The following is a 12,655-nucleotide window of genomic DNA, read 5'->3' on the forward strand; positions in this document are numbered from 1 at the left end:
GGTCTGAAGAGGTCGGATGTGAGATTAGCTGGCAGATAAACACTCATTCAAATGAGTAACCGTCCCTAAAATCTCTCTAACCACCTCATAAAGCCATATCTTAACCTCCCCAAGATAATAGGGACGGTTACCACTCTAAAGATACGGCACTACACCAACGGTGGTTATTGACTCACCATTATAAATACACTGACACCCCTCAGGTATCTCTAAGTCCAATACTCTCTAGACCTGCTCACACTCTTGCTAACTTAGGCATCGGAGTGTCTTTGCAGGTACCACCCCCCATTCACACGCGAGCACAAGTCGGACGGAGCCTCCCGAGTTGCGGACCTACCCGGAGTTCTCCTCCATCACACACTTGGGCCGCCAAACGCCATTCGTCGTATTAATCTCCGGTTACCTACCGTAACACTAACTTTATTTGCGGATATCTAATCGAATCAAATTTGGTCCAATTATAGGGTTAGCAATTCAATTTGTAGTAAAGAATCCACACTCTTAATATATTATAATATACAATTAAATATTATTATATATGTATAATGAAATAGATGAAAATTGAACTCACGTACTCTTCTTTTCTATAAATTCATAGAATTATTAAGTCAATCACTTTAACTTGGATTGATAATGGAAGTTGAGGATGCAGTGATAATTATATTATTTACAAAACAGTTTTATATATACATTAAAATTAATTATTTTTTATATTAACACCTTAAATAGTTATTTAAAAAAATAAATATAATTAAATAATTTTATAAAATATTTTAAATTATTAATACATTAAAATTTAACTCAAATTTTAATTTTATCACTATCATTTAAAATAATTTTTTTTTAATTTTTAGACAATCAATAATTAATCAACATATTTATTTTTTCCAATACTATTCCTATTTTTCTTTATGCGCATCATGGTCATTCCATCAATCACCCTGAATATTATTCTTCCATACCACCACCACTATCTTATACCAATTTTTTTATCAATCACCACCACCTCCACCTCATCTCTATAGTCACTTCTACTATCACCCTGACGCCACCACTACCTCTTCTCTCACTCTCACCAATTCTTTAAGCCTATATTTAGTTGAAAAGAAAGAAATAAAAAGAAAAGAAATAGAAAGAAAAAAAAGAAAGAAAAAAATTGAATGAATTTTTAATTTTTTTAGATGTGTTTGGATGAAAGAAAAATAAGAAAGAAAAAATATTATAAAAAGATAATTTTATCTTTATATTATAAATTAAAAAAAGTGAAGGGATAATATTAAAAGTGGTGAGAGAAAATAAGTTTTTTCTTTTTTTTTCTTTTTAACGTTAGAAAAAAAAATTAATAGGTCCTACCAATTTTTTTTTATTTCTTTTTTTTCTCTCCATTTTCTCTTCATAACCAAACAATAAAAAATAATTATTTTTCTTCCTTTTTTCTTTCCTTCTATTTTCTCTTTAAACAAATATAATGTTAGTGTTATCCTAAAAAGTATAGATACTACACGTAATAGTGTAATACTGACACGACATGAATACAGCGATATAGTATTTATATAAAAATATAAGATATGATAGGATACGTCTAAGAATATAATATAACAAAATATATAAATAATAATTAATATTTTATTATTATAAATAATGAATAATAAATAATAATTAAAAAAATAAATTTTTTTTTGGTATTTAATCTATTTCAAGAGTAGGTGACATATCCACGACAACAGTGTCCGTGCTTTATCTTCACTCTCAACCGTCGCCCTTTGGATCCTTCGTGACTATGGCCCTCAATAACAACAACTAGCCACTATCACTACAATCACAACCTGGACCATCGTTGCTTCCCGTAGCGGAACCAAGGGGCTAGTGGGATTTTTTATTTATATAAATTAAATAATTATATTAATTACTGATTTGCATAATTTATACCATTTTTACAAAAATGTATTACATGTCATATTTTGTTTACAGTGTGCGTAAATTCAATTCGTTTATATTGTAAACAAAATACGCTCAGGGATGTCTATTTAAGGGGTTTCATTTATAGTTCTAGAAGAAGTCAAAGTTCACTGTTTTTCTAACACTTTTTATCCATTTTATCCTTGTTTGACCAAACCGAAAATTCAGTTGAACATTATAGCAGACGATGAAGACATTAACAGGCTGAACGCCACATGGCATGTTGTCGGGACAGAAAACTTTCAAGTTGGTGTTGTTTTTATTTTATTACGTAGGTTTATAGTACTTGAGACATGTTGCCATGTTGGCCCTATACTATACGTAGTTGATTGTAGAAGTAGTGTCTAAATAGATTCTAGTTATAGCAATATGTAATTGTAAGTAGTTTAAATATTTTTATAGAATGTTAGAGCAACTTTGAGTTAGGGATTCGATTAGTATATACTACTTTATCACCTGGTATTATGTATATTAAACTTAAAAACCTTTAACCAATGTAATTTATGCAACCAAAATTTAAAGTAATTACACAAACACATTTAATTATGTTATATCTCATTTAATAAATATAATTATTTTTTTATTAAATAACGTATTAAATATACAAGAATATATTATCTAATGATTATATAAAATATTTGAAAATTTTTATATATTAAATTTAAAGTGACATAAAAGTATACATTAATAATAATGACCGAGAGTGTTGCATGTAATGTGAAAATTTTTATCATACCTGTAAGTTAGGTATTATTATCTGCTGTGGCTTTATAGGGTTGTAGATAACACTCGATCATGAATGGCTTGTGCTTTTTTTTTCCGTTTATGTTTACTAGTTGGGATGACTACTTCTGTCCCGGAGAGTTAGCCATAGAGTCCCATCACCCGATATCATTCTCCCGTACTTGAGAGAGGCTGGTTTCGGGGACGCCGCCCCACTGAGAGACTTTTTGTTCGACAACGCGATGATCATGGCGTTCGTAGAACGGTGACATTCAAAGACTCACACCTTCTACATGCCATGGGATGAGTGCACGATCACACTCTAAGACATCGCCTACACAGTAAACGAATTATTTTTCCACGTATTTCGTTTACACAGTAAATAAATTGAATTTACACGTATTTCGTTTATACTGTAAACGAAATATACACATGTCAGGTCATCTACCTTATTTCGTTTACAGTGTGAACGAAATACGTGTAAATTCAATTCGTTTACTGTGTAAACAAAATATGACAAATAACGCATTTTCGTAAAAATGCTACAAATTATACAAATTGGTAATTATTGTAATTATTTAATTTATATAAATAAAAAATCCGGAGCTAGTGTGGGACTTGGTTCCCCTTCAAAAAAATTTTTTAATTGCATATATATATATATATATTAAAATATTAATTAATTAATTTTTAGATTTTTAATTTATTAAACATATTTTTGGTATAAATTTTTATAATAATTGTATAGATTATATTAATGTTTTAATGAGTGGTTGAATAATTATTATGTAAAATATATCCTTTTCTAATTTTTAAAATAAGATTAAGTATTTTTCTTTATTTTATGTACACATACAAAAAATTTTTTAAGTTACAATTGGTTTAAAAATTATATTTTATTAAAAGTTAGTGAAAACATAATTTTTTTTACATCTTCAATGCCTTAAACCGATAAAAAATTCTAAGAATTTTTGTTATTATACTTTTAAAAGGTGTTTTTAGAATAAATTCATTATAATAAAAAAAATTAAAGCTAAAAATAGTTGTAGATTTAATATTAGTAAGAACTTGGCTACCCTAATGTAAAAATTCAAGTTCCATCACTGATTACCTATGTTATCTTTACATTCTTTTTTTGGTGTTATCTCTTTTTTTTTTGTCTCTAGATCTTAATCTCAATCTCGTCTTTTTTTCTTTATCTTTGCTTTTTTTTTCATTTAGTTTGACTGATGTTGTTGGTTACAGGGGGTGTTCAAATTCAAATAAATTTAAATTAAATTTATTAAAACGTACTAATTTAAATTTGATCAGTTCTTATTTTTAGCAAATCGTATACATTGGATTAGATTTTGGATCTACTCTTTAAAATTGATCAAATTTAATCCAAATCGCACAATTTAATACAATATTATTATTTTATTGTTATTTTTAAAAATTTATTTATAATATATTTAATTTATTATATATTTTTATCTTATTCATATAATGTTATTATTTAGTGAATATTTTATAAATTAAAAAAATTATTTATTTATTTTAACATCTTCGTCGTTTTGCAGTTTTGCATCTGCTCTTCGTCACTCGCCACTGCTTCTTCTCACTTCTGAATTAGGGTTCTAATTCTATTTTATTTTTAATTTTGTTAATTCTTTAATATTTGAAATGCAAATTTGGTGATTCTTTGGTACTAAATTCTTTTTCTTTTTGTTGTTGATGCTGTGAAATGCAAATTTTTTTTTATTTCTGCTTGTTGATTTGTTAATTTTGTTGTTCTTTAAAATACAAATTTTGTTTTAGAACTTTCATTGTTGTTGGCTGTTCTTTTGTTTGCGAGTTTTGTTTTGAAATTTTTATTGTTAGAGAGTAATTACAATGGAAGTGGCTACTGAACTAGTTGCTGAAGATGTTGAGGAACTTGAGGCTGGCTGTTGAGAGATTGAAAGAGAAACAGAGTCATAGAGGTTGGAATTTGTTAAGTCAACGGTAACGACTCTCCCCCAATGGCATTAAATTCCGGTCCATGAACAAATGGTGACCAAATTGGAAGTGTTCCAATTGTTGAGAACTGATTTTGAGAATTAAAATCCTTCTTTGAGAGAAACAACTTCATGAAAATCACTTAACAAGATAAAGAAGATGAGGAAACAGAACCAGAGAGGAAATAAAAAAATTTTGCTAAGTGGGATGATAGTATAATTGTTTAAAAGATGATTTTAAAATTAAGTTGAATTTTAGGACGATTTTATATGCAGAAAAAGATTGAAAACAAATAAAATTTTTATCTTAAATTATAAGAACTAAAATCGTACTTAATAAAATTAATATTTAAATTAGATAAATTTTTGATATAAAATTGATCAAAACTGCACCATAAACACCTATAGTTGGCTGTATTGTTAGTTATGATTTTTTATTTATAAATGTTGTGATTGTGGTAGTTGAGATGAGTGAGGTGGTGGTGGTGAAATTGTAAATATGTAGTGAGCAAGGAAAGGATGAGGTTGGTGAGGGTTTAATTAATATTAATAAGAGGTGTTAATCTCCTAACATTTTATTTTCATTTTAAACGTTTAAGATCAAATTTTAAGTGTGTGGATTTTTTGAACCTTCCTTTTTAACTACTATTAGCAATTCAGTATCATAACTAGGCAGATGATTCTCACTTCACAACCTCACTAATTTTTCCCTTGCATAGACGTGGAGTAAATTTAATGAAAAGTCAATACATATCTACAATCGTCATAAAAAGAATCTTATTCAGTATAAACCTCTATTCTCCCCGTTCTAAAATAAGAGTCACTTTCATTCTTTAAATTCATTTAAAAATTAATTTATTTAAAACGAGTGTCATTTTTATTTTTTAAATTTATTAAAAAATTAGTATATTTATTTGTTTAGATATATCAATTTTTTAATAAATAAAAAAAAATAAAAAATTACACTTGTTTAAAAACAAAAAAAGTATAAAAGATAAATATTTCACTAAATTATCGTATTTACGTGTCATATATTTTGAATATGATACTTATTTAATATTTAATTTGTTTAACACGTATATTTTTTGAATTTAATTGTCCTAAATAAAAAAGGGAAATTCTCCACGTACAAGCGTTTTTTTATATAAGTTTTTACAAGTGCACCTTCTTCTTCTTCTTCCGCACGTTCTTCTTCCTCTTTCTCTTCTTCTCATTTTCTTTCGTTTCTTACCTTCTCTTTCTCCTTCTTCAACCATTGCTGCACGTTCTTCTTCCTCTTCCTCTTCTTCTTCTTGCTGCACGTTCTTCTTCCTCTTCCTCTTCTTCTTTTTCTTCTTTTCTTTGGTTTCTTGCCTTCTCTTTCTCCTTCTTCAACCGTTACTGCACGTTTTCACTGCACGTTCTTCTTCCTTTTCTTCTTCTTCTTTTCTTTAGTTTCTTGTCTTTTCTTTCTCCTTCTTCAATTACGTGTTTTTCTCTCTATTTTCTTTCTTCGTTATTCTCGATTTTCATTATTTTTTGACATCAAATTCTGAAATCGTTTTTGAAGAAGAAGAAGCAGTAGAAGATGAGGAGGAGAAAGAGAAAGAGTTATGAATTATGCATAAGGCGTACTTCAACGAATTTTGGGTGTATTTGTTAAATCCTTTAGGTGTAGTTTTTGTAATCCTTTGGGTGTATTTCTGTAATCCTTTGGCGTATTTCTATAATCGTTTGGGTGAATTCCTGTAACCGTTTGAGTGTATTTCTGTAATCCTTTGGGTGTATTTCTGTAATCATTTGGGTGTATTTCTGAAGTTCCATTATCTTCAAATTTGGCAGAAACTTATTTTCATTGAGGAAGAAAAAGAGTCGTTTATAATGCATGGTGAGTAATGCGCTTTGGAAACAGGAAGTGGTTGAATAACGTGGGTTTATTTACTCTTGAATGTGGGAGTGTAATGTGTTTTTTGTTGGACTTGTACCAACTTATAAAACTTGTAAGCTACAAAAACTTATATGTATAGCAGACCTCTTTTATATTATATATATATATATATATATATATATATATATATATATTATAAAATTAAAAATAATCTAAAAATAAAAAATAGAAATAGAATTCAACTCCCAAAATTTATCAATTTAATATAATATAGATTGATAGTGAACAAAAACCACGATAAATGCATGTAAGAAATTAAAAAGGAATAACTACCTCCAATTTTTTATTATGTGATTTAATATGCCTGTCGGGCTGTCACTATCATTCATTGAAATGGATTCGCCCTTTTTCTAAGATTTTGTATTGAGGCTTTTTCTTTTTCCTCACCATCTACCACTAACAATTGATTTTTTTAAATAAACATTTTAAATGTTTTATTACTAGTATAGATAATTTGGACATAATTTATTTTTTATATTATTTTTATTGTAGTAATGTGTAACTCAATAGACTCAACGAATGATGAACCAGTAAGTGGTGAGGCAAAACTTCTCATACTACAAGCATGGCTTTGCCATTCCTACATAAGGATTTTTGTGAATTGCGAAAAGCATAGTATTGTACCACGCGATTTCTATGCATATTTTTGTGAATTGCGAGAAGCATAAAATTGTACCATGCGATCTCTATGTATATTAGGTGAAGCTGTCTCTTATTCCTAAATTTTGTATAAATTATTTTCTTTCTCGTATTCTATAAATTTTAGTCTTTTTTATTTTGTACATGATCGAGATAAAATAGTACAAGTAATGAAATAGTATAGTTAAAATAGTGAGATTTGTATTAGTATTGTGAGAGATCAATATATATATATATATATATATATATATATATATATATATATATATATATATATTGAGAAGAGTAATATTTATTTGTTTTTGATAATATTAAAGGAGTATGAAATTATTAGTTTTTGAGGTGTGATTTTAACAAAAAAATAGTACAGAATTTAATTCTAAAAAAAAACATATTGTTACGCATGTAAATAATTCTCGATATGTAAATTATTTATTATGCTATTAAATTTTTCATATACATGTATTTATTTTATTTTGTTAATGTTAAGAATTTTTTATTATTTTTGTATGTTAATCATGTTAAATTATACGAAAAGTTAAGGATGAAAATATATTATAAGAATAATTTTTCAGGAACGTGTACCGTAAGTATTATTAACATTACTAGATAATTATTAGCATTATTGCATATATTAATATTATTATGAAGTGTGATAATTTAGATATTATGTTATTATTATCATTAAAAATATATTAGTATTGTTTCATGATTTAACCAATAAAATAAATAAATAAAGTAGTATTTTGATTAAATTTGGCTTTCCAAAAATGAACACTTCACATCATGTTATTAATAATAAGATTAATATTAATAATATATAAAAAAATATTAACTTTAGTGAAATACGGTACATATATTATATATATATAAAGTATTCTTAATTATGAATATATTTTTTGAAATTTTTGTCGTGTGTTACTTTATTTTTTTAATCTTTATTTATATTTAGGTAGAGGACGAGAACTTCAAAACTAATATGGATTTCATTAGAATAATCTAGTCATTTAGTGAACGATGCATTACGAAAAGTCAGTTTCTATCACATATTTCAAATAAAAAGAGTAAAATGTGAATCATCTCTAATTACGACATTAATAAACAGATGACGGTCCGAGATACATACGTTTCATCTTCTTATAGGTAAATGCACAATCACACTAGAAGATGTTGCGCACATCCGACAATCGTTCTGTAAATGGAAGAACGAACAACAATTTTTCCCACTTGGTCGACGAATGCGTGGCCAATTTTGGGATACCGCCAAGCGAAAGTGAAAATGTATCTAGTGCAATCAAGCTGTCATGAATTAGACAAATTCGTGATGTAGAGGCGTTAGACACTCAAGAGTCTGTGCAACACTATGTCAGATGTCACATATCCTGCTTGATTAGTACCACTTTGTTTCTTAACAAGTCGACGTCGATGATGAGTTGCAAGTACTTGCCCTTGTTGAGGAATATTTCGGAAATCAGGTCTTACAATTGGGAATTGGCATGTTTGGCATATCTATACAAGTCTTTATGTAGGGGTCTCACGTTATGATATGAAAGAGATGGATGGTCCAATAGTGCTGTTACACATCTGGGCATGAGAGCGAATGCCTTAGCTAGCTCCGATTCCCACACCTGTTTCTGCAGGTGGAGTATTTCGATTAGCGCAAAGGTAAAATTGTCTTTTCACATGGAAAATAGATTTACTATTTGGTGAATTGTTATGTTTCTAATTAAAAAGCTTAATATTTTCAGGTGGAATAGCTGGAGACAACGCCTGAACTATAGAGAAATGAAAGACGCGCACATTAAGTAGCTGCTAGATCATATGCAACATGAAGTAATAATAACTAGAAACCTTGAAATATAATAAAAAATAGTATTTTTGCTGCTATTAACTTTTGTTTGATTGATAGAATATTTTACCGTAGTTTCTATATATGGCTTACGTATGTCCACATCCACCATGAGGTGACGCAAGATTTATATGGTCATCATGAGACATGGATTGTCGTGAGCCCCTTGATCAACTTTGAGATCATAAAATGACACCTAACTGATCGAGTTCGTTGACAATTTGGCTATGTACAACATATACCTGGCCCGTCAAAGGATTTGGAGGGGGCACACAATGTGACGTTGCGTGGTGAACAAAACACTGACTAAAGACAAGATTATAGCAATTGGATCGTAATGTGGGATGTGGACTGACGACATTATACCATTGATGACTTTCATGTGGATCTTTATTCTCCTACCGTTGAGTACACCAGTTAGTATAGAAGAGATTTTGGTGATCATTTGACTGTATGCGACAAAGTGTGGATCGATCTGTTTGATACACAACAACCATACTCACCACATCAACAACTACCCCTGCCATGACAAAGACCACCACCACAGCCACACTATCTTCTCCTACCACCACCACAGTATCCACCATACTATCCACCACACTACTCAATGCGGTATCCACCTCCACCAAGAGACTATCCGCTACATTGTTCACTGTCACCATACTATCCACCACACTATCCACCATATCCACCATACTATCTACCACATCACAACACTTTTCTACCATACTATCTACCACAGGATCCACCTGCACCACCTCATTTGCATCAACAACAATGCCTCCAACAAGAAGGGAATGCTGGAAGTACTTTAATATCTTGATTGATGGAATTGGGACCAGATCAATTTCAATTTTCGTTTTGGAATAACGAGAAACCACAGAATAATAAGGAATCACATGTAGCTTCCGTTTAGAGTCAACTAGTTCCTGGTCGTATGTTATTAGATGCCCATGCTCCTCGTGTTCCTATTAGTAATGTTGGCGAGTCTACTGCACAAATGTCTATGGATTCCACGAGTAGTTGTCCTGACAGTGGCTTTGGCTACACGCATGAGTGGGTTGACACACGCCTGAATGAACAAGCTTGGCAAATGACGAAAAAGACATATGTAGCGATTCAAACGAAGACCAAGTGGGGGGATTCGAGGACTCAAGCATGGGTGACAGCGACGATGGTGATGATGAGCATGACTCCCCAGGTGGTAGCACTTGCGGCACCTACTAATGCGGCAGTGGGCATGACAAGGCATATTTTTTTTGAACCCATATGGCACCACCAGATAAACTCAACCCATCGCCTTTTATGAAAATGCTTAAAAAGAGAAAGAAGTTTGTAACTAGCGAACCAAATTGGTTAGGAAAAAAGAAGGAAAAATAAACTTCATATGATTTTTTAGTGTAGCATATAGTCTTAGGTAGCAACTATGATATGTATGTTGTGATGTAAATTTTGTATGCATTTTGAACTCTTTGGTATCAATCATCATATGTATTTTGGAAAGCTCTGATGCATGGATGGAAGCTCCAAAATACTCGGCGCATTATTTTGACACCTTCCTCTGTCTCAAATCCACGATATGCTTATATAGTATCTACCTGAACTACTGAACCTGAGTTTTGAGCACACATTATCATACACCATGCCGGAAAATACTCATGAAACTTTCCAACTATAAAATTTTGCAATTGACTTTTGATTTGCCAACCAAACTTTACGATAGTTTATTGTATAGTTAAACTTCGATTGAACATCTGCAATGACAAGTCAGACCTTCAAAGATGGGCCAACTTCAACAAGAGGCCTTATAACATTCGCAATTGTGTCTGAATCCAGTTTCGAATGGTCTTGTGAAATTGTCCCTATAGTACACATAAGATTTTGATTATATCACCTAATTTTCCTACAACATTTTCGCTGAATTAAACTAGCCTAAATCATCCAATCATAACCTCTACCATACTGCAAGCATTTTGCACAAAACGTCAAAGGCTTAGACTCGTAGACCTTGTAATCGACCCATTTAAAAAGGGTGTAATTCCTAATTGAGATGACTATAGCTTCCTTGGAACTGAATTTTATTCTAACAGTAAACTCACCATCTTGCACAAACGAAATGCTTACAGACAATGAATAACAATTTTAAATTTCTACAAAAGTATATGTCATAATATTTGGCGTCTTAATTAAAAGTAAAATTAAAATATCACTAATTCGTAGTCATTTTAATTCAGGCCCTTACAATATCAAGTAAAATAATGAAACTCATTTGATTCTTTTTATTTGGTGCATGCAAACCAATCTTATTAACAACTACTACAAAGACTTGTCGAAATTTGAAATATTGAAATAACCAACATTATTTAAAAAATACATTTTAACCAACATACTTTAAAAACTGATAAAGTCACATACTTGGGTTTACAAACTTAAAAAAATTTCGGTGCCTGCATAGCATCGAAGACCAAAGCACGCATGAAAGATGGCACATCGAAAGAATGTTGGCTTGCTACTATGTTTATTGAAGCATGAACTCGTTTGCTTCGGTGTTTCCTCCCAACATGTCATTGTTGGCTAAGAACTCTTCTTCATTATCACTGTTGTTTACTTTTCAGTCTATGTTGTATCCTTCATTTAGCAATGATTCATTTGCTTTGTCACTAACAACCAACTGCTCAAACTCAACATACAACTCTATTGTCAACACCTGAGCTTGACTCTGTCAATATAAAACATTAACATCGTTAGCATAGTAGTTTCATTGGTCACATTTATTAACCGAAACTACATCACACCATTGAAATCTAACACCGTCTGCCTGTATAAAACGCTTCTAACTCTTTCTAAAATATCACGGTATATATGTTGACATAGTCTATTTTGTAACTCTATAAATGACATTGTATAAGGCATAATAAAAGAAGTTGGACTCTTACAAACAAATTCACATTTTTTAGTTGTGTATAGTATAACCTTGCCATCAAAATACACTAATAAACTCACGTTGTCTTTCATTACTTGTACAAGAAAGTTGTTGTTTTACCACTCTAAATTAAAAATGTTTGAGACCTTGAAGTTAAAGAAAAAAAGGTGAAAGAATGAAAAACACAATTCCAAAAGGAGAGGAAAAATGCCTATCTCATATGAATTTGGTTATTTCCTTATATAAGAAGATAAAAAGAATATATTTATAGATTTTTGGCTACAAAACAGTCAATTTTTGTTACAAATAATACTAAATTGTTATAATTTCGCATACAACAAGATACTAAAACTATTAAATCAGCCTAATAAAGAAAGCTTCCACTTTTTGCAAACTACTGAAAACATGATATCACCTGTACAAAATTATCTTTTTTTAAAAAAATAATTTCTTTTAACTTTTTTCAACCAATGAGGTACCTTTTTTATTTAAAAAAAATCAAAACATCTCACCGTTAGCGAATAATTTTTTTATAATTTTTTAAAAATTTATCTGTGAGAAATATTAATTTCAAATTATTTTTTTTTTAAAAAATCTTCGCGCCGTTAGCGAGAAAGCTGGGATTATTACACCAAAATGCATCACCTTCCAATTCCATC

The sequence above is a fragment of the Arachis stenosperma genome, chromosome 5 (assembly GCF_014773155.1).
Source record: "Arachis stenosperma cultivar V10309 chromosome 5, arast.V10309.gnm1.PFL2, whole genome shotgun sequence".
NCBI lineage: Eukaryota > Viridiplantae > Streptophyta > Magnoliopsida > Fabales > Fabaceae > Arachis > Arachis stenosperma.